The 23101-nt window shown below is 48.9% G+C and overlaps 1 long non-coding RNA gene across 2 annotated transcripts; it reads right to left on the minus strand.

Moving 5' to 3' along the window:
• Positions 1 to 1359: 1359 nt before the first annotated feature.
• Positions 1360 to 19384, minus strand: LOC148213486 (uncharacterized). Of its 2 annotated transcripts, XR_015794337.1 has the most exons (6): positions 18738 to 19384; positions 18028 to 18146; positions 5310 to 5443; positions 3606 to 3664; positions 2975 to 3064; positions 1360 to 2870 (listed from the first exon to the last, which is right to left on the minus strand). It is a non-coding gene; the product is annotated as an uncharacterized LOC148213486 (long non-coding RNA). The 2 variants fall into 2 exon arrangements; XR_015794336.1 differs by having other exon boundaries at positions 18028 to 19384.
• Positions 19385 to 23101: the final 3717 nt, after the last annotated feature.

Raw genomic sequence — 23101 nt, forward strand, 5'->3', positions numbered from 1 at the left:
AACCTAGAGGCCTACTCCAGTCGGTAGCGGAACCCGACGGCCCTTGGCAAGAGGTCGCCATGGACTTCATAGTGGAGCTCCCGGAGAGTAAGGGGAAGACCGCCATTTGGGTGGTCACGGACTTATTCTCCAAACAAGCGCACTTTGTAGCGTGCCGGCGAGTCCCCACGGCCGAGGGGCTGGCGAGACTGTTCGTGCAACATGTCTACCGACTCCACGGCGCACCTCGACGTATTGTCAGCGATCGGGGCGGCAACTTCATCGCGCGGTTCTGGCGGGAGTTCCTGAAGCGGGTGGGGACGAAACAAGCCCTATCCTCCGCAGCGCACCCGCAGACGGACGGAGCCACGGAACGCCTGAACGGGGGGCTCGAACAGTACCTGCGCTGCTACATGGGGCACCAACAGGACGATTGGGCGGAGCTACTACCATTCGCGGAGGTGGCATACAACAATGCCGTCCACAAGAGTACCGGGTTCTCTCCGTTCAAAGTAGCCACCGGGAGAGATTTCGTCCCCATGTCGGAGCTGCCTCAGCCGGAATCCCAGATCAACTCCCTGGACGCCTGGTTCGCCCAAATCGACGAGACCCGGCGAGCGGCGCACGCGGCATTGCAAAGAGCCAAAGCCGACTACAAGAAGCACGCGGACCGCAAGAGGCTCCCCGAGGAAAAGTGGAAAGTGGGGGACCAGGTGTATCTGTCAACCAAAAACCTAAAGACGCACCAGGCATCGAAAAAACTCAGCCCGAGGTTTGTGGGGCCGTTCCCCATTTCGGAGGTCATCAATCCGGTGACCGTCAGGCTGACGCTCCCGAAAAGCCTCGGGAAGATCCACCCGGTGTTCCATTGCAGCCTGCTAAAGTTGCACCAGCCGGGGAACGCCTGGCACAAGGCGGAGGGAGTACCACCACCCATCATGGTCGGGGGGGAGCAGCATTTCGAAATCAACCGGATACTGGACGCCCGGAGGCACAAGGGGCAGACCCAGCTCCTAGTGCAATGGAAACATTTCCCCAAGTCCCACAGCGAATGGGTAAAACCCACATAAGGGCACCGGACCTAGTGCGGGACTTTTACAGTAAATACCCCGGGAAGCCGAAATAGGACCGAGGGGGGGGAGTTGTCTTCAGGGGGGCAGCATGTCAGGTTCGGTCAGCACGAGGCTTCAGGGAAGCACGGGGCTGCAGGGAAGCTCGCAACCAGACCACGCGGAATCCACCGGCGGTAGCTAGCGGGGAAAAGAGGAACCGAAAGCGCCGCTAATTAACGAGCCACCTGCGGCCAGCTAAACAGGAAAACCACAGCGGAAGCTTTTAACTATGAACTGATAACGGCGCGAGCATGCAAGGAACGGGGCCGCAGGGCAGCGAAACAAGATCGCAACGCAGCACAGAACCCGCGGGTCTGCACGTAGCAGGGAGGGACCAACCCAGCCGGAGGGGGACTGGCAATCAAGGACAATGGACTCTGACCGACCCTGCCATCATGAACGATCAGGGGGGACATTGGGGGGCCTAATAGCCCACAGCCGCAACGCGATCACGAGGCGGGAAAAAGCGCGGGAAGGGGGGAATATAACAAGTGATGCAATTGTACCAAGCCAGTCCTGGCTTTGCTTGTGACTACTACGTTACGCATGAGTAAACCTTCTTTGTGAACCACACGTGTCACGAGAGTTTCTCTGTCGAACGGGGCAAATCTTACAAAAACTACGTTCCTTCTGCCAAGTTTTTAAACTGTAATTTATTCCAAGAATTAATTTGCATTCTTTACCAATCAAAGCTGCCTTGATGATGGAACAAACAGAAATTAATGTTATTTAGATAGGCACTAAGGGAGCTTATGGTTGCATTTACTATTTAGTGAGGGTTATACTTAAATTTATTGTGACAGTAAATTTTAAGGTGAGTTATTAGGGTTAGATTTTCTGTTGACTGCTAGTTTCAAGATTAATACATTTATTAATTTGTTTTATGTCTACCTGACCTTTCTATTTCTTCTACCACCAAGGCACCTTGTAACAGTAAAAAATAACATAAAATATACGCTACACTCAAAACCAGACGTTAGAATAAGTTAAGAATTAAAGCCTCAGCATAAACAGTTTTATCATGTTCCTAAATACTGAGGAAGCGGGGTCAAAGCGCAACTCTGCAGGGATTGCTTTCCAGAGCTCAGAACCACCCAAGAGAAGGCCCGGCCCGGTGCGCCAGAGAGCCCTGCTTCTGGCAAAGAGGGCATCTTCGAAAGGGCCTCTTGTGCTGACCTAGGTTGCTGGGAGCACTGAAAGCAGATCAGGCAGTTTGGAGAGACAGTCAAGCACCTGGCCATTAAGGGCTTCTATGGACAAAACCGGGACCTTTTCTTCTCCCCAGAAGGCCAGGGGTAGCCAGGGCAAAGCTCTCAGAACTGTTATCAGACGGTTCCTGGACCTTGCGTCGGTCAGCACCCGAGCTGCTGCATTTTACATGAGTTGCGATTAGCATACAGTTCCAACATCAGACAATTGCACAGCACATGGCTTTAATCGAGAGGGGTCGTAACCAAGGCGTGGATAACTGCAGCTAAGTCCAGCTGGCGCACGAAGGGTCACAGCTGTGTACTAGCTGCTCTCATGCAAACGTGCTTCTCAGTGCAGCTGCCACTTGGACAAATCCCACTTGATGCTTCCTTCCATCTTGATGCAGAGAGACTGATGCACACATGCAGAATATGGGAGTGCCATTAGCTCTGTATCCAACTTATTGCAGCAGAGTCCAGCCCATCTTACACTGCTTTCTGTACCAGGATCTCATGAGTCCTCCTTGTTTTGCTGATGTTAAGATGCATAACATCCACCACATTCCCAGGGTTGACTCGATGAGGCACTCTATCAAGAAAGACATTTAAGTTAGATGGACATCAGTTGTTTTCAGTCCTGGCTTCTAGTATTCAGTGTGTTATTTCATATATGTGCACAAAATATTCAAGTACCTGTTCTAGAGCTTTGTCCAATACTGATGACAAAATGGCCTCCAGGGTGACCTCCAGAAGCTTCAGAAGGAAGATTGCTTCTTCGCTTTCCTGAACGAAGACAGTCACAAAGAAATTATTCACAAGATCCCTGTAGATTTCCCAATTTATCAGACACCCTTCCTTCCCACATACTTCTATCTACACTACCCAACAAGCATCTACAAAGCCAACATTCCTCCCAACCCAACCCTTTCACCAAGTTTTTAGCAGCTTGGCACTTTGCCCAGACTCTTCACCAACCAGCTGAACAATCCCATCTCCTTTCTTACAATGCACATCTTTCCAAAAGAAATACACAGAATTATTTCTACTTCTCTGGGTATAAAGGTGTGCTTGCCAAACATGGGGCAACGGTTAATAGCATACCAATGAACGAAAACCTCCCATCTGCAAAGCACGTCCCAGACAACATCCTGCTCTCTCCTCCCGGCCCCCAGCCGTGCACAGGGCAAGAAAAGCACCCCACAATTCCAGCCGGCTGGTTCCAGGTCAGGACCACCCAAGGCAAACAAAGCAGTAGTTCGGTATGCTGGAATCGGACAGGCCTGTGAAACACAAAACAACGCCCAGTTAACTTTTACTTACTTACTGGGGCTTACATTGCACTTCACGAGACTGAGCAGCTTACACCGTCTTCTTACAATAAAACTAAAATTAAAAAACATACAATAAAATGACAAAAGTTCAGTAGGAAATAACTAAGGTTATTGAGAAAATAATTCCAAATACAAGCCAGAGCAGGGTTTCAACTGACACTAGACCCACTCCCAGGTTTTAACAGCTCTCCTATAAGACGACAACCTATTCATTCAACCCAGGTATCCTTGGGAGGCCACTGTTTCAGGATTGGTCCATACATTGCATTGCAACCATACAATCTGTGGATACCAGCCCTGAACCATTAATACAATTTCAGGAAGCGCTGCAGCCATTGAACATAATTTCTCTGATCCGCACATCTCTGGTTTCATTCCCGGGGAGGGAGAGAGGGAAGACGCAAGAAAGATCCCACAGACAACGCGCTGCTACGATGATGGTCGTGCGACCAGGCCAAAAGGGCTGACGGGGCTGGCTAGTTCAGGCAGGCAGGCAGGCAGGCGGTGCACTACAGTGGCGGCAGTGCCAGACCGAGGCAGGCAGGCGCTGGGAGGAGCCGGCGGGTAGGTTGGCAGCGAGGAAAAGGAAGGGAAGAAAGGCAGACGGTACAGCAAGGGACAAAGACTGTCAAGATCAGACGGTCAGCGCCGTGCGGGGGCAGCACCAGAAGCAAGGGAGGGAGGTGCTGACAAGATCAGACTGGCGGGTGGGCTGGCGGCAAGCAAAAGCGGCAGCTGCAAGTCGAGGGAGGGAAAGGCGGCAGGCGCAGGAAAGGCCGGACAAACAAGGGGCCTGGCAAGAAGTGAAGAGCAAGGCCAAAAGGCCGGGGGGGAGAAGGCCCCGGCGAGGACAGGCTGGCAGCACACTGGGGCAGGAGTGGCAGGAGGAGGGAGGGAGAAACCAGGAACATGGGACTGGGTGGCAAGTGGGTGGTAGTGCCAAGCAGAGCAGGCAGGTAACATTGGCAGCAGCCAAGTCAGGAGAGAAGGTACAGTCAGGCTAAGACAGAGGGATTATTACATAATAATTAAAAGGTAATTATATTGATAATTGCTTCACAACAGGGAGCAGGGCAATGCCATCTCCTCCAAGCATAACAATTCACTAAAACACTTTCTTATGGGATTCATGCCCCACATTTCCATTTAAGAATTACTGCAGTTTACAACCCTAGAAGAAAACGGTAAAAAAAGTACCACTGATACCATAAATGTGCACATAAATGAAGGAAAATCTTTTTTTTCTTTTTTTTTTGGTTTTAGGCAGGCCCTAGCAGGCCGCAACACTAGGCATCCTGGCAAAGGTTGCTAGAAGACCACCAGCTCCTTCTGCCTCTGACAGGTCTCTCAAATATGTGAAGCCAGTGTTTCCAGTCAGAATTCAACCCCAGATGAGTGCTGTTTATCTGCAACTGACCTGGAGTGGAACAGCAGCAGCTTTCCGTTCAAGGAACCACTATTGCTACTACTCAGACTTCAACCAATAAAGAGGGGGGCCAATCTCCCGCCCACCCTCCTTCCCTGCGTTGGCCAGATTGCAGCCTCCCGCCATGTCTCCAAATGCCTGTTACCGCTTCCTCGTGCGCTCCAAGGTGTGGCTCTATTCCCTGCTCTCCCCCACCTTGCCAAACCACCCCAGGCCACAATAAAATCAGGAAAAGCAGCAAATTCTTCATCAGTCAAGACCAAGCTCTCGCCTTCTCAGGGTTCCTTCAGAGCAGCAGCAGAGGTCATCCCATCTGCAGTAGTCTAGGATGGCTCTTCCTTAATCCCAGAAACAGGCAGATGCAACATCTTCTGAGCAGAACTCCAGCCAAGTAGATTTACCCTCCTAATCAAAAAAAAAAAAAAAAAAGACGTTATTTTCAGAGTTTCTCAACACCAGTTCAGGAAACGACACCAACAGAACAGCAGCTCAACCCTTCCGAGGCTAAATAATTTGCTACTGGCCAGAGCAGCTCCCCATGCTCTGCCTGTGTGTGTGCCAAACATGGATGCAGTATCAGGGTAAGCTCCCCAGTTTGACCCAGTTGGGTCAGGGCTGGGGCCCAGCATCAGTATCGCCACTGGCTGTGGGAGTCGTGGGGTGGGCCAGAACGGTGAGGTTCAGAGAGAGCAGGGAGGCTCGGGATGAACAACAGAGCACCCCACCAAAACCCAGGCAGTACAAGAGCAACAGCAACCCACGGGGAGCCTCCTTCCAAGTGAACCCCACCGACTAGCACTGCTCAGAGGCTGAAAGAAAGCAAACGGACTCCTGGCAAGGAGACACAGCCTTGCTCACTATTGGCCCAGGGGCTCCCCAGCAAACAAAAATAAACTGCAGAGATAAAATCAGCAAATTGACTTGTATTTAGACCTGTCCCTTTAAGACTCAGGTTAAGACTTTTAAAAGACCACCAAGCCGACTTCTGATATTCCAGATATCTAAAAGGTCTCCAAAAGGAATAGAGAATAACTGAGGAAACAAAAATTTAACACCGAGTGGAAATGGATGAGGTCTTCCTGCCATACACTCCAGCAGGCAGCATCTCCAAAACAACACAGGCCTCTTCAGGCCTACATCAGAAGCTCCGAGCACAGCAGATGGCAGATCTCAGCAGGTCCCACCCAAGCAGAGACCTTGGTTCTGTGAGAAGAAAATCAAACTCTTCCCCCCTCCCCATGTCAGCAGGAAGTCAAAGCCTCCCATTTCTCTCGCCCTACCGTTGTTTATCTTAACAGCAATCAAGGTATATGATTAAATTAAATTAAGAACGGGCTCACCTAAAAAGATTAAAAACCTAGCCCAAAGAATCATGACTCCTCCACCTCAGCCTGAAATTAAATAACTGAAGACCTAGCAGGAAGGGCCAACATTCGTTGAAGCCTTAATCAATCATAAAAAGATTTCTTCCCCAAGGGATCTACATTCCAAGTAGACAATACCAGATAAGGCAAACACAGGAAACCCCAGCTCAGTAGGGCGCCTGACCTTAGAACGCCCCCTTCCAAAGATCTAGTCAATTTTAAGGCCAGCCCGGCACTCTGCTAATTGCCTTTCCTAAGAATTCCTGGGGGGCAGGCATTCCCTCGCAGGAAGGAACAATAGCATCTTCCCTATCAAAGGAACTCCTGGGGAACCCCCGAGCAGAGTCTCCAGCTCTCAGCCTTCTCCCCTCTTCAGGCAACCGCCTGCCTGTTTATTCCTGGCTGGGAGTTTTCTTTCTGACAGTTCAGCTCCCCAACACAACTGACCGAGAGCTGCAGGCAGCTCTCTTTCACGGGGCCTCTGCACCACCCAGCCTAGTGGTCATGCCTGCACCTATGGCTGAGGGGGGCAGCCAGAAGAGTTTGCGCAGGCTCAGACCCCTCACTCAGAGTAGCGCAATTCAGGGATTGAAAGAACCAGAGAAGTTATGCGGACACCTATCATTCCTCTCAACATTTGCTCAGGGGCTGGGGCGCAGGGATTCCTCCAACGTGCAACTTTCCTCAGGCGATGCAAGCCAAGGGCTATCATAACCCTGCCTTCTGACCAGAATTGGTTTCTTAGGGCCAGGGTTAGCAGCGCCCCAGACACAGAAAGCAGAAGAAAGTGGTAAGTTGATGCAAATTCACACCTCCCTTTTTGAGACTGAAGGGCATTATTTTGATACACAATTTTATATTCTATATATACACAATTTTATATATATATATATATATGCTTCACATAATGTATAACCATACCTGTAACAGTGCACTCTATTTTATTTCTAAAGGGTTAACTTGCTTTTGTTTTGTAAAGAGTACTGGTTTCTTCCCCCCTTATCTCTTTGCTGAATGCCCGATTGTCTTCGAATAAGCAATTAGCCGAGTACAAGCTGTTTGTTGTACCAAGCTTTTTGCAACAGTTGTGAGGCCCTGCATTCTAGAGAAAGATAAGAAAAATCTGGTATGCCATTCCCTTGGTAACCAGAAGAAAAAGTTACAGTTAAGTTTACCTTCCTAAGAACCACCTTTCAGTTGCTCAGACCGTCCCAAAAATCCCTTGTATGGGTATGAGGGGATGTACTATCTGATTACAGATTTAAATGTCTATAAAGCCTCTGATGTTTGTTTTGTGAGGTGTGATTTCATCAACATCTTTTGTTAATGTGTTGATTGGGGTCACCCAGCTGTGTCTTGATCAAAATACATCTGCTATTCATCAGAAGTCTCATCTCAAGTCTTCTTATTGGCATTTTATTGAAACTTGGGAAATAAAAGTGCCATACATTTTCGGCGAGCCAGCCAGGAGTCCCGAAGGTGGGGATTCCTTGGGGAGGCTGCTTTAAGCCCCCTCACTGCCTTCACAACAGCAGACGGAGGAAATCGACAGAGACCATCTATCAACATCAAGCGCGCGCCTGGGAAGTTTTCCAGTGACCTTGTGCTGGTCGTTGTCGGCAGACTCCGCTCCTGCTGAGCCTGAACGCACAAAAAAAAAATTGAGACTTCTCCCATCCGTTGTATAAAGGCGGATTTGGGCAGGGTGAGTATGCTTTTATTAGGTGGGGAGTGGTGCCTTGTGAGTGCGTGAATGAGACGTGGGAAACTTTCACTAGGGATCTCTGCCCACGAAGTGAGTGCAGTATGTGTGATTGTTGGAATATATTTTCCTAGAGGAGGATTCCAAGGTAGGAGGGTGCACCATTACATGGAAAAGGATTTCACATTAGGGAGGATACTCTGGCCAGACCCCGAGCTGATTGAAGGAAAAATCAGCCCGAGAAATTCCTAGAAATCCCGAGCTGAGGCCCTGCGTCGAGGGAAAGACGAACAGGGAGGAAACAGCCCGAGAAATTTTCCGGTGCAGTTCTCAAAGAATCCCGAGTTGAAGGAAAAACCCGAGAAATCCTCTAGGCAGCACCATAACTCACGTCAATAGAAGGCTTAGAAAAAAAGAAAAAAAAAAAGAGGAAAAAGGAAAAAGAAAAGAAAAAGAAGAAAATCCACTAGGTGGCACTATGGGGAACAGCAACAGCCGCCTGAGTGAAACAGCAAGGAAGGAAACCGCGGCAGAAAGCTTTAAGCCGGTAAAAAGCCCTCAGCCGCTGGAGTGTGTTATCAAGCACTGGGACATTTTAAAACCCAGAGTTGCAATGAAATTGAGTTTTAAAAAGAATAAACTAAAAACTTTTTGTGAACTCGTTTGGCCACATTATTATATTGGCCCAAATGTAGGATTTTGGCCACCAGAAGGTACTGTTGATGGAGAGTTCATAAATATTTTTGCCAGCTTTTTGGCTTCAAGTGGCAGAATTGAGGAAGAGATATATGCTAAATTTTTCTTTAACCTCTTCCTTCGCCCAGACATTCAAGTTCTATGTGGGCTGAAAACCAACCCTGTAAGAGCTGAGCAGGACACAGAAACAAAGCTAAAGCACAAAACAGAGGAGGAGGAGGAATTCCCCCCCCCCTTTATTGTACTCCAACGGCTCCTCCTCCGCCCCCTGCATCAGCTCCTCAGGCATCTCCATGGCCAGCCTCCACGGGCTCTGCTGCTGCATCAACCCCCGCAGCTGGGACTGCCCCCCCACTGCCTTTAACCTCTGCAGCTGCTGTTCAGCCAGCTTCTCAAGAATCTTTAGTGGCAGCTTCACAGTCACCAGCAGCTGTGAGTAGCCCTTCACATACCAGGACAGGACTTGTTTACAACACTGACTGTCCTGATATTTTTGTTGCTTCACTACGGGGGCAGGACCCTAATCTCCTTGCCCCTCTTAGACAAGTACCAATGGGCAACCAATTAGCTTTTATTCACACTCCTTTCACCACCAGTGATTTATTTAACTGGAGAGAAGGATTGCCTCCTTATCGTGAGTCTCCCCAGCAATATGTGGATCTTGCTCAACGCATCATTTGTACTCACAAACCTACCATCCCAGATCTTTTTACTTTGATGTCAGCCTTTTTATCACCAGAAGAGAAGCGTCAAGTACTTAAAGCAGCCACTGAAGCATACACAGCTGCAAGAAATGTGGATGTGCAGGCTGGCCGCCCGCTTGGAGCTTGGCCAGCTGCTGAAGATGTTCTGGTGCCAAGTTATGAGGCTAATCCCAATACTCCAGATGGGGCACTAGTTTTGGAAAGGGTTAGAACTGCTTTCCTTCAGGGATTGCGATTGGGCGTGCCAAAGACAGTGAATTTTCATCGTGTCCATCAAATTGTTCAGGAACCCAAAGAATCCCCTATGGAATTCCTGACACGCCTTAAAGATGGCTACCGCCACTTCACTGATCTTGACCCAAAAGCCCCTGCCAATGAAGTTATGATTAAAGCTGCTTTCATTGGCCAAAGTGCTCCAGATATTAGGAAAAAACTCCAGAAGTTACCTGCCCCCTCCACTCAAAATTTTGAAACCCTTATCCAGATGGCTTTCACTGTTTATTCTCAGAGAGAGTTTGTTGTTGTTGTTTAGTCGTTAAGTCGTGTCCGACTCTTCGTGACCCCATGAACCATATTGCGCCAGGCCTTCCTGTCCTTCACTGCCTCCCTGAGTTTGCTCAGTTTCATGCTCATTGCTTCAGTGATGCTATCTAACCATCTCATCCTCTGCCGTCCTCTTCTCCTTCTGCCTTCAATCTTTCCCAGCATCAGGGTCTTCTCCAAAGAGATCTCTCTTCGCATTAGGTGACCAAAATATCTGAGCTTGAGCTTCATTATCGATCCTTCCAATGAGCAATCAGGGTTGGTTTCCTTTAAGATTGACTGGTTTGACCTCCTAGCAGTCCAGGGGACTCTCAAGAGTCTTCTCCAGCACCACAGTTCAAAGGCATCAATTCTTCGGCGCTCGGCCTTTTTTATGGTCCAGCTCTCACAGCCATACATTACTACTGGAAAAACCATAGCTTTGACTATGCGGATCTTTGTCGGCAAGGTGACGTCTCTGCTTTTTAATATGCTATCTAGGCTTGCCATAGCTTTCCTCCCAAGGAGCAAGCGTCTTTTAATTTCATGGCTGCTGTCTCCGTCTGCGGTGATCTTGGAGCCCAAATAAATGAAGTCTGTTACTGCTTCCATTTCTACCCCTTCTATTTGCCAGGAATTGATGGGTCCAGATGCCATGATCTTAGTTTTTTTAATGTTGAGTTTCAAGCCAGCTTTTGCACTCTCCTCTTTCACCCTCATCAAGAGGCTCTTTAGTTCTTCTTCACTTTCTGCCATTAGGGTGGTATCGTCCGCATATCTGAGGTTGTTGATGATTCTCCCTGCAATCTTAATTCCGGCTTGTGATTCTTCCAGCCTGGCATTTCTCATGATGTACTCTGCATATAGGTTAAATAAGCAGGGTGACAGTATACAGCCTTGTCGTACACCTTTCCCTATTTTGAACCAATCGGTTGTTCCATGACCGGTTCTAACTGTTGCTTCTTGGCCCGCATACAGATTTCTCAGGAGACAGGTAAGGTGGTCTGGTACTCCCATCTCTTTAAGAATTTGCCACAGTTTGTTGTGATCCACACAATCAAAGGCTTTTGCATAGTCAATGAAGCAGAAGTAGATATTTTTCTGGAACTCTCGTGCTTTCTCCATGATCCAGCGAATGTTGGCGATTTGATCTCTAGTTCCTCTGCCTCTTCGAAACCCAGCTTGTACATCCGGTAGTTCTCGGTTCATGTATTGCTGAAGCCTAGCTTGTAGGATTTTGAGCATAACCTTGCTAGCATGTGAAATGAGTGCAATTGTGCGATAGTTTGAGCATTCTTTGGCGTTGCCCTTCTTTGGAATTGGAACGTAAACTGACCTTTTCCAATCCCGTGGCCACTGTTGCGTTTTCCAAACTTGCTGGCATATTGAGTGCAGCACTTTAACACCATCATCTTTTAGTATTTTAAATAACTCAGCTGGAATACTGTCATCTCCACTAGCTTTGTTGTTAGCAATGCTTCCTAAGGCCCACTTGACTTCACTCTCTAGGATGTCTGGCTCAAGGTCAGTGATCACACCAGCGTGGACATCAGGGACATTAAGATCTTTCTTGTATAGTTCTTCTGTGTATTCTTGCCACCTCTTCTTAATCTCTTCTGCTTCTGTTAGGTCCCTGCCTTTTTTGTCCTTTATCATGCCCATCTTTGCACTAAACGTTCCTTTCATATCTCCAATTTTCTTGAAGAGATCTCTAGTCTTCCCCATTCTATTGTTTTCCTCGATTTCTTTGCATTGTTCATTTAAGAAGGCCTTCTTATCTCTCCTGGCTATTCTCTGGAAATCTGCATTCAGTTGCTTATATCTTTCCCTTTCACCCTTGCTTTTCGCATTCCTTCTTTCCACAGCTATTTGTAAAGCCTCATCAGACAGCCATTTTGCTTTCTTGCATTTCTTTTTCTTTGGGATGGTTTTAGTTGCTGCCTCCTGTACAATGTTACGGACCTCCGTCCATAGTTCTTCAGGCACTCTGTCTACCAAATCTAATCCTCTAAATCTATTCATCACCTTCACTGTGTACTCACAAGGAATATGATCTAAGTCATACCTGAGTGGTCTAGTGGTTTTCCCTACATTCTTCAATTTAAGCCTAAATTTTGCAGTAAGAAGCTCATGATCTGAGCCACAGTCAGCTCCTGGTCTTGTTTTTGCTGTCTGTATAGAGCTTCTCCATCTTTGGCTGCAAAGTATATAATCAATCTGGTTTCGGTATTGACCATCTGGTGATGTCCATGTGTAGAGTCGTCTCTTGTGTTGTTGGAAAAGAGTGTTTGCTATGACTAGCTTGTTCTCTTGACAGAACTCTATTAGCCTTTGCCCTGCTTCATTTTGTACTCCAAGGCCAAACTTGCCTGTTATTCCGATTACTCCTTGACTTCCTACTTTAGCATTCCAATCCCCTATGATGAAAAGGACATCTTTTTGGTGCTAGTTCTAGAAGGTGTTGTAGGTCTTCATAGAAGCGGTCAACTTCAGCTTCTTCGGCATCGGTGGTTGGGGCATAGACTTGGATGACTGTGATGTTGAATGGTTTGCCTTGGATACGCACTGAGATCATTCTGTCGTTTTTGAGGTTGTACCCCATTACTGCCTTTCCCACTCTCTTATTCACTATGAGTGCAACTCCATTTCTTCTAAGGGTTTCTTGCCCACAGTAGTAGATATAATGGTCACCCGAATTAAATTCACCCATTCCCGTCCATTTCAGTTCGCTGATTCCCAAGATGTCGACGTTCAATCTTGTCATCTCATGTTTGACCACATCCAGCTTGCCTTGGTTCATAGATCTTACATTCCAGGTACCTATACAATATTGTTCTTTACAGCATCGGACCTTCTTTTCGCTTCCAGATACATCCACAGCTGAACGTCCTTTCGGCTTTGGCCCAGCCGCTTCACTCTTTCTGGAGCTACTTGGAAATGTCCTCCGCTCTTCCCCAGTAGCATATTGGACACCTTCCGACCTGAGGGGCTCATCTTCCGGCGTCATATCTTTTAGCCTTTTAACATTGTCCATGGGGTTTTCTTGGCAAGGATACTGGAGTGGGTTGCCATTTCCTTCTCCAGTGGACCACATTTTGTCAGAATTCTCTGTCATGACCTGTCCGTCTTGGGTGGCCCTGCACGGTATAGCTCATGGCTTCACTGAGTTACGCAAGCCCCTTCGCCACGACAAGGCAGTGATCCATGAAGGGGCAGAGAGAGTTAGAGGATGAAAAGAAAGAAGACAAGAAGATGAGTAAGCAAGCATCTCTTCTTGCACTGGCCATTCGCCCCCAAAGCAAAGGGAGGCAAGACTCTTTTTCCAGGCCAGATTCTTTCCATCCCTCTCAGAGACGCTTACAGAAAGATCAATGTGCAAAATGTGGACAAATTGGCCACTGGAAAAATAAATTCGTGGAATGCCAAGCCTGATGCCCAACCTTCAAGGGCTTACAGAGGCCAAAGAGGACCAACACTGCGAGGCCAAGAACCATTCTTTAAAGACTCAGCTTGCCAAGCTTTGTCAAGAGACTCAGTTACCATGGCCTAAAGTGTTGCCCTTTGCTCTAACATGTATCAGAGCTATGCCCAGAGGGCCACTGATGTTGTCCCCTTTTGAAATGCTTTATGGGAGACCATTTGTATCACATGAAGTGCTAACTGTATGGACAGGTGAAAAGAACATTTCTCAATATCTACAGAAACTGGCGCAGGTTTTATGTTCTATTTCACTACAGGTCCAAGACGTCTTGCCAATTGCTCCTGACGTACCGCCCATCGCCCAGCCAGGCCAGTGGGTCAGAGTTAAGGAGCTGTTCTGATCCTGCACAGATCCAAAGCGGTCCGAGCCGAAGCAAGTTCTTCTGAGCACCCCAACAGCTGTGAAAGTTGAAGGCATTAAGGCCTGGATACATGGCTCCAGAATCAAGCAGGTGGAGGAACTCTCAGAGACATGGCAAGTTTCCTCGGTTGATGGACTTAAACTAAAATTGCAGCGCTCTCCAGCTTCACCAGCAGATCTTTTCAAGGACTAATTAGGTCCACTGGTAGAGGCCTAATTCAGGAACAGAAGATTTGAAACCATAGACTTTCCCAGCCACACAAACCCCTACATGTGCTGGCTTGGTCACAACCCAAGTTGTGAAACTGACATTATTTTCATTGTGTTGATTGTTTGTTTTGGAATACTTTTCACTTGTTGTTGGTTTCCCCGCACCTTTTGGGGAAGGGATAAAGATGGGTCTGATTACTGTTTTTTGGAGGGCAGATGTCTTAATGCTTTGGATGTACAGGGACAGATCAAAGAGTGTGTGTCTGAAAAATCTGATCATAAGTCTATTGATAATAGAAGTGTTTATCTTGATTGACAATACTGATGCTTATATTGAAAGGTTTGGACTTCGAAGACCACCACCACCACCGGCACCTACTTATAAGGTAATACGCAGAAAAGATACAGAGGAGTTTGTGTTCCGTTTACAGTCTAATAAGACTTACATTTATGACACTGTGGCTTTGTCCCAAAATCTGCTGCAGGAAGGTAACCCCGAATTAGCAAAGGATTGTTGGATATGTCTACCTATAGCCCCAGGGGTTCACCAAGCCCTTCCTGTCCCAGCAGAATGGTGGTACAAAATCAAGACTAAGTTAGTTTTCACAGGAGAAAGACCCCCAAGTGGACTTGCTCGATCTTATTTTGATACACTTAAGAGGATGATATTGAAAATGGGACTAAAGCAAGGCCCCCCCATAGATGGGCCTGTTGCAATTGGAGTAGAAATGCTAGATAAAACACCAATGTGTGTTCAGCATCATGATCCCCATGAACCCAAGAGACAAGTGGAAGTAGGGAGAATTGATGTGAATGCTTGTGCCATGGTAGTTTCAATGGTTCGTGATCATACTTTCACAATGGTGAAAGCTATGCATGAAGCCACAAAACAGCTCAAAGATGTGTATTTAACCAAAGGATCCAGAGTAACTATTCTGCAAGGAAAAATGAGAGAGAACTGGTATCTGAATAAACCTGCTTATGACCAGTTTGATTTCCTCCCTTGGCTCTTAAAGGGCAAGAAGGGAAAGGATTGTTTCCCTATTCCCCAAAGATCCCAAGAGGGACAATGGGAAGACTCCTCATATTTTGTGGACCCTTCCCTGCCAGGCGTGGTAGTAAACAAATCAATGGAAGCCCCTGTAAGCCCACAAAAAGGGGTTCACCCATTGGTTGGAATGTATGTGACTGAGACTTACACTGTGAAGTTCAGTGACAGTGCCCAGGAAAAAGATTTTGAATTCACTTTGAGACCATGCCTGGAAGAGGGAGGAGTTTTCTTTCTCTGTGGGGACAAGGCATTCCAATGCCTGCCCCTTGACTGGGAAGGAATATGTACTTTAGCCTTCCTGTCTCCTGATATTGGAGTTATTGTAAATAAGCAAGACCCGCCAATCCCTTTGGTAGGACATATTCAGAGGAAGAAAAGATTCCCACTCCTTCTTCCCTTGTTAATAGCTATTGGAGTAGCCACGGGAACTGGGATTGCTGGAATAACCCATTCTGCTATTACATTTCAACAACTGTCAAAAGATTTCCAAAGTAGCCTGGATCAAATTGCGCAAGGAGTACTTGAACTCCAGAACCAACTTGATTCATTAGCAGCTGTAGTTCTCCAAAACAGACGAGGCCTGGATCTTCTCACAGCTGAGAAAGGGGGCCTCTTTCTCTTTTTGGAAGAAGAGTGCTGTTTTTACACCAACAAATCAGGAGTAGTTCGACAGGTTGTTAAAGACCTGCAAGAAAAAGCTTCTGAGATAAGGTAAAGACTTGCAAATGCAGACCAATGGTTTTCCTGGCTACCTGGAAGCGCCTGGATAAAACAGGTATTATTTTTGCTGTTATGTTCAGTTGCTGGATTAATATTCATTCCATGTATAGTTCCTTTAGTGAGAAAATAAGTGATGTCTGCAGTAGCTGACATGACTGTGGTGGCTTCCCCCCCCCCCCCAGCTAACAAACCAGCGACAATATTGGTCCTTAAGCCTATTCCCAAGGACTGTGTTCCATTGATGGATTCATAAACATTGACTGATTGTTTACCTTTGTCCCTTTAAACTTTTGCTGACTTACTAACCAATGAATCTGTTAATGATATATCTTGCTTAATTAACTGACTACATAAGAAGCATCTTATGTTCAAAAGCAAAGGGAGGAAATGAAGGGCATTATTTTGATACACAATTTTATATTCTATATATACACAATTTTATATATATATATATATATATGCTTCACATAATGTATAACCATACCTGTAACAGTGCACTCTATTTTATTTCTAAAGGGTTAACTTGCTTTTGTTTTGTAAAGAGTACTGGTTTCTTCCCCCCTTATCTCTTTGCTGAATGCCCGATTGTCTTCGAATAAGCAATTAGCCGAGTACAAGCTGTTTGTTGTACCAAGCTTTTTGCAACAGTTGTGAGGCCCTGCATTCTAGAGAAAGATAAGAAAAATCTGGTATGCCATTCCCTTGGTAACCAGAAGAAAAAGTTACAGTTAAGTTTACCTTCCTAAGAACCACCTTTCAGTTGCTCAGACCGTCCCAAAAATCCCTTGTATGGGTATGAGGGGATGTACTATCTGATTACAGATTTAAATGTCTATAAAGCCTCTGATGTTTGTTTTGTGAGGTGTGATTTCATCAACATCTTTTGTTAATGTGTTGATTGGGGTCACCCAGCTGTGTCTTGATCAAAATACATCTGCTATTCATCAGAAGTCTCATCTCAAGTCTTCTTATTGGCATTTTATTGAAACTTGGGAAATAAAAGTGCCATACAAGACTCAAGTAAAAAACAACTGGAACAATCCTCAGCCAGCTCCTGGGCTTTTAAATACCCCCAAGAATTAAGCAGACCCCAACAGGGAAGGAGAGTAAAAGAAGACACATTGAAAACTAAGTGCACATTTGCAGGAGACATTCATAGGTCCTCCTCCTAGCACCACTTACTCAGACTGGTGAAACTGCCTCTTCCTTCTACAGGTAATGAAGTCCTCAGAAGCATTGGTAGGAAATCCAGATAGCACAGCATTCTTTCTGTAGCCAAAAGGCTAAAGTTATTAGCCATCAGGCCTTTATGGGACTGGCCCCACCCTTCAGCCTAGCCTACTCCCCAGTGATCAGTGACTACAGCTGTGGCTGGGGGAATCAGCAAATTACATAGCCAGAGTCTGCAAAGACTTGAGCCTCTGGTTGCTTCAAGAGGCCTGCTTTTCCCTTTTTGTCTTGGGCATCTGGGCAGTGGGCAGGTTGCTTCCGGCACTCTGGAAAGCAAAGGGAGGAATTCCCCTCCAGGAACTGGTTCATCTTAAGTCAGCCTCCAGGCACAGGAGCAATGGACAGAACCCAAAGTTCCTGCCCCTCATAACGCTCTCGCTCACTTTGGACACCAGTGGGCAGGTGAGAGCTATACCCTTGGACCACCTGCCCCTCTCTTGGCGTTGATTCCCTAAAACTGGAGTAGCTACAACCCCCCCCCCCCTTCTTCTGCCTCACGATCGCAATTGCCCTTGAAAAGGCAAAAATTTGTTCTCATGTGCAACTAATTGTCCTTTTGAATAGCTCTTTATCTCGTGGTTTCCCAATTGCAACTTTAGATTGAGTTGCACGGCATGTATTTCTATTTGTAACGTAATAGTTCCCTAAAAGAGAGTATTCCCTTTTTGTCATCTCTCAGCTTAAGCACGTGGAACCATCCTTTCTGATGATTGCTACGCTACTAACTAAAAACACAATTTAAACAAGTTGGAAATCTTCGCAAATACACAACATTGTGATTCGACTGAATACTTAAACGCTGTTACGGTATAATTCATTGTGCGTTGTTTTGAAACGTTCTAAACTAGTCGAATGGTTTTCTCGGGAACGTAGAGGTGGCAGCTAACTCTCCCAAAACAACCCGGAATTCAGTGATCGCAAATAAACAACTCTAGCTCTATGCTCTCACTTTGGCGTCCAGCGTTCCGGAGCAGGAATGGAAGGGACCCAACGAGACTCAGTCTCACGACGCCATGTGCCACCACTACCGGCTCTCAGCCGCTCGCGACAACTGGCTGCGAGGCAGCTCTGTCGAGATGACAGGAAAAAGCGGGCAGCCATGTTAGGGGCTGTGAACGAATGAGTGGCACTGGTGAGTAAGGGGGAAAGGCGCTGATCCCTCACGTAGCGTAGAGCAGTAACAACGTTGTGCGCTGCACACAATTCCAGTGCTGCTTTTGAAGCTTTCCATCAGGCTACTGTCGTGTGGTCCGCGGGAGCCACGGCCCCCGCCGCCACGCGGGTCCAGTGTGATCGGGCACGTTAGAAGCAGCAGCGCTTCAGCGAGGAGCAGAAATGGGACGCTCCAAAAAAAAATGGACAGAATGTGGGGGTCGGCCATGCTGGGAGGGTACGAAACAGCGGAAGTGAAGGGCTGCAGTGGAAACAGGCGAAGCGGAGGGCCTCCCGCCCCTCGGCCCTGTTGCTGTTGTGATTGCCCCTCCCCTTCTGCGAGGAGCAGAAGTGGGACACTTCAAAGAATCGGACAGGATGCGGGGATCGGCCATGCTGGGAGGGTAGTACAAAGCGGAAGCGGAGGGCTGCAGCGGAGCCGGGACAGGAGGAAGCGTGCGGCCATGTTGGGGGCTCTGAGTGGAACAAAATAGTATTGTACGCAACCGGCCCGCCGTTCCCATCTTGCACGTTGAGCCCTCGCCGAGAAAACCGCTCCAGTCGCCCGGAGCCCGCCCGCGGCTGAAGCACCCCGCTCCGGCTCCCGCGCAGCCACGCCAGGGAATGGAACGGGCCGCACGCGAAGCCCCGGCCGAAGGGCGGCCGCGCCGGGTCTCCGAGCGGGAGCCGACGGGGAAGGCCGCGGCGCCCGCCGCGTCTGCAGGGAGCCGGCCGCTTCGCCTCGGAGCCGCGGGCCGGGCCGGGCCGGGCCGGGCCGCTCCTTCGAGCCAGGGATGCGGCGGCGGCGGTGGCTGCCAGGCGTCCGGAATAGCGGCAGCAGCGGGCGAGGGCGGCCGGGCGGGAGGACCAGCCCCGGGGAAAGGGTGGGCGACGGAACGAGGGGCCGCAGGAGCACCTCCTCCTCCTCCTCCTCCTCCTCCGGTTGGCTCGATCTGCTTCCAGGTCTGAATCCTTCAGACCTGCCCTCTGAGCCAACCAGTGCCTAAATCACGGTCTGTGATGGCAGACAGATTTTGGTCATTTTAGGCGCGCGCAACGTCTCGGGGCATAGAATGAAATAATGCCCAACCAGAAAAAGGGCAGAGTTTCCTGAAAGTGCAGGTAACGGCAAGGGGGAAGAGAGGAATGAAAGCCCAGCTGGTGCTTTTCTCAGCGGTGCTTTTTTTTTCCCTCTTCCATTTTAAAAACTGGCTTAGACGCAGGGAGTGTACCATAAACAGAAATCTCAGGGCGCTGCTCCCTGGTGCCTTGTCCCGCCTCTCTAGGATCCGGGTGCGACGCAGCAGACCTGCCGTTTCCACCGCCGGACTTGCCTTCTCCGTCCTTCCGCTCAAAGCCAGAACTCGGGGCCCGCAAAAAAGACGCGTAGGGCGCCTGACCCCTCGGGTTGGCGACCGCTTGGACCCTCTCTACCTCACCGCCACCGCAGCCGCTGCCACTGCCTGAGCTCCTTCCTTTCTGCGGAGCTGGCATCTCTGGCTCAGAACGAGGCTGCTTCCCGCAGTTCCCAATCTCGTGCGGAGTGGAATTGCAGCAAACGAGTCCCAGGGCTGGAGCTGGCACAGAGGAGAGTAGCATCCTTGCAGGCTGCCGGCGAAGCCAAAGGCCCAGCTCCCGCAAGGCACAGGCTGGCCACGCAGGCTGCAGGGAGAGAACAGAACAGCTCGTTGCTGGACAAAGCACAAGGCCTTCCTCCCCCTGCACTACAATGAAGGCTCAAACGTGTTACTTACCGTTAGCCTGCGTGTGCAAAATGAAAAAATCCACAATTCTGATCTCAGGTGATATGCTTTGTACTGCACCTAGCTTAGATACGTGAAAAGTATGACGCTGATGGTGGTGGTGGTGCCCAAACCGACTTTACCTCCAGTGTCTTGTCTCCACACCTTCCCTGCGCAATCGTGTGAAGCGATGGCTGTTGCCGGCAAATGAGCAGCAGCAAATGAGACCTTCCACGTTTAAACCTAGTTCTGAGTATTTTGCCGGGGAACAGCAAAAATAATAGCTCTCCACGATGCTTCCTATCGGCTTCTAAAGAGGGTCTAGATGGGAAAGGTCTACACGTGGCCCGGCTGCTGATGTTCTTCAAGCAGCTTGCCTCACGAGATGCAGCAGATATCTGCGCCATCAGCAGCACATGCCACAAAAATGATGCAGGCGTGGATGGCATAAGCAGTCACAGGGCCTGATTACTTGAGGACCACCTGTCTCCCATAACATCTATTCAGCCAATTCAATCCTGCAGGACTGGCGTGCTCTGGATTCCTTCAAATAAACAATATCACCTGTTGGGACCCTGGAAGCACGCCTTCTCTGTAGCAGTGACTGCCCTCTGTATTAATGTTTCCCCCAAGATCTGAATGGCCCCGACTCTGTTGTTGCTTAGGAGAGCTGTGAAGACCAGCCTCTTCACCCGGGACTGTGGCGAGGGAGAGCAAGAGCCCTCGCTTCAACATGCTTGCCATTTTTATCTTCAATGTATTACTGATTTTATTGCAATTTGTTTGATCGTTGCAAGCTGCCCAGAGTCACTGAGGCGGCATACGTTTAATAAATTATTATTATTATTATTATTATTATTATTATTATTATCAACAGCAAAGGGCTTGTTTAGGACAATGCAAAATAGATCCTTTAAGTTCCAACAGAGAGGTACTTGCTGCACTAAATAAATCCAGACCTTTGATCCTCTGCCGAATAATTTTACAGGCAGAGAAATTATACCTTCACCTTCCAACATTTGACAGTAACGGTATTTTTAGAGTGTGCGTTAACATTAACAGCCCCACATCACCTTGGAGGGAAGTATCATGTGGAGCACCGCAGGGCTCTGCCTGTTCAACATTTTTATCAGTGATGTAAAATATCGTATTTTATTTATTTGCAAACATTTGTATCCTGCTGTTCTTACACTTCAAAGTAGCAGTTGGCATGAACCTGGGGGGATGTCTAATACTTTATACAAAAAAAGACACAAGATTTAGTCAGGCTTGAGCAGCGAGCTGAAATCAATAGGATGGAATTTAACAGGAAGAAACAAAACTCTGTGTCCAGGCAGGGAGTGTCGAAGGCACAAGTCTAGGGTGGGGGAGAGCTGGACATGAAAGGGGCTCGAGCGTCCTTGCCGACCACGAGTTAAACACGAGCCATCAGCACAAGGCGGCTGCTCGAAAGCCACACTGTCCTGGGGTGCGTTACCAGAAGCACAGAGTCCAGATGGCAGGGAGTGATTTTTCCACTCTGCCCTGCCCTGGTCAGGCCCTGTTCAGAGTTCCGTATCCACTTCTGGACAGTGACGAGCTGGAGCAACTTGAGGAAGAACGTGGATTGAATACAAAAGTGAGTGACCAGGGCAAAGGAAGTGCGCCGAGCTGGCTCGGTCACACAGGGAAGAAGAAAGAGGAAGGCGTGACTGGATGGACTTGAAGAGATTCTCCAGGAGAGAGAAGCGAGGAGGCGAAAGGTCAGAAGGCAGCGCAGCAAACAGTGTACGGATGCAGTGGGAGCCAAGAGGGCCGTTCAGGACAGAGAGCAGCGGCTCTGAGTTAGCTGCCTTACCTTCCTTCTTTCCTCCCCCCACCTCTCTTCTTTGGCTCTGCGTATCGCGGCTTCCTTTGAAAGGGGAGCATGTAGCGGGTCCATCTTTCGAAGGGCCACTCGCTCTTACCAGATTCCTGGAAATGCACACCCTGGACAAACTGCCCAGTCTCCATGTCCCACAGACACAGTGTTGTCACGAGAGCCAGTGCAGAGCTTCTGGAAGACTGGAGAAGAGAAAAAGCCAAGAAGGAAGCACCCCGAAGGGGGCTCTGCGGTGGGAACCAGAAGCTGGTGATGGGAGTCAACTCACCTGAGGTGACAGCCAAGCCAGTCACTACCAGACGATGCCCCGAGAAGCACCGGGCTGCCTCAGAACCACCGCGGAGGTCCCCATCAGCGCCGTCTTGTTTCGAGAGGCACTGAAAAGCCAGCTGGAGTCAGGGAGGCGGCACACCTGGGCAGAAGAGAAACGGCAGACAGTTCAGAGGTAGCCGGCCATCGCCCTTTCTGAGAGGGACCGTGGCTATAATCCCAGAAACATCAGAAAGAGACCCTTTCTACTTGATTCTCTCATAGCTCTGGGAGGTCAGCCAGGAGTGGAATCCAAGTCTAGGAATACGCAAAGCACTCCGCTCGGATAAATCCTCCTCCCACCGCATGTTCTCTCATGGCATCCTGATTAATAGCTCCCATAGCAAGCTTGGGGGTGGGAGAAACACAACCATTGTGCAGCTGGAGAGCAATTTACCTTAGTAGCTCCACGCTCGTGACCCGAGAACCTCCTAACCGCAGCGCCAGAGCACCAGCTGCCCACGGTCACAGCCTAGAAAGAGAAACTTGGATCCGGCACAGCCGAGGACAAGAGAGGCCGGGAGGCCACCGCCCACCCACTCTAACCCTCACACCTACTCCAGCCTCTTATCCAGGGCACCTCCCTGGCTTTCTTTTCTTATGAACCCCAGCAGGGCAGTCTGCCCCATCGTCACCCCCAAAGCCTGCCCTCTTTTAGGCAGGGGAGAGCAGAGCCAGAGAAAAGGCAAGGAGTAGCAGGGCACGGGCGCAGGCACACCACGCTGGAAAGGCGGCAAGGGGACCGGCCCGCCTGCCCCTCCAACCCGGCGGCCAACTCCCTTCCCCAGTGGGGGTGGGCATCCAAGAGCTCGCTGCCCCACCTCCCAGCACAGAGGTAGCACTGATGGGAAGAGCACCCTCACCCACAGGAAGCAAGCGGAGACCGAGGGACGGATCTCCCTGAGGTGAGGACCGGAACAGGGAGCTCCTTGGTCCCAGCGGCTGACAAGTTTGGCAGA

The sequence above is a fragment of the Python bivittatus genome, unplaced genomic scaffold, assembly GCF_059951505.1.
Source record: "Python bivittatus isolate LINGU-HERP-01145 unplaced genomic scaffold, Pbiv_v1 ctg000980_np1212, whole genome shotgun sequence".
Lineage (NCBI taxonomy): Eukaryota > Metazoa > Chordata > Lepidosauria > Squamata > Pythonidae > Python > Python bivittatus.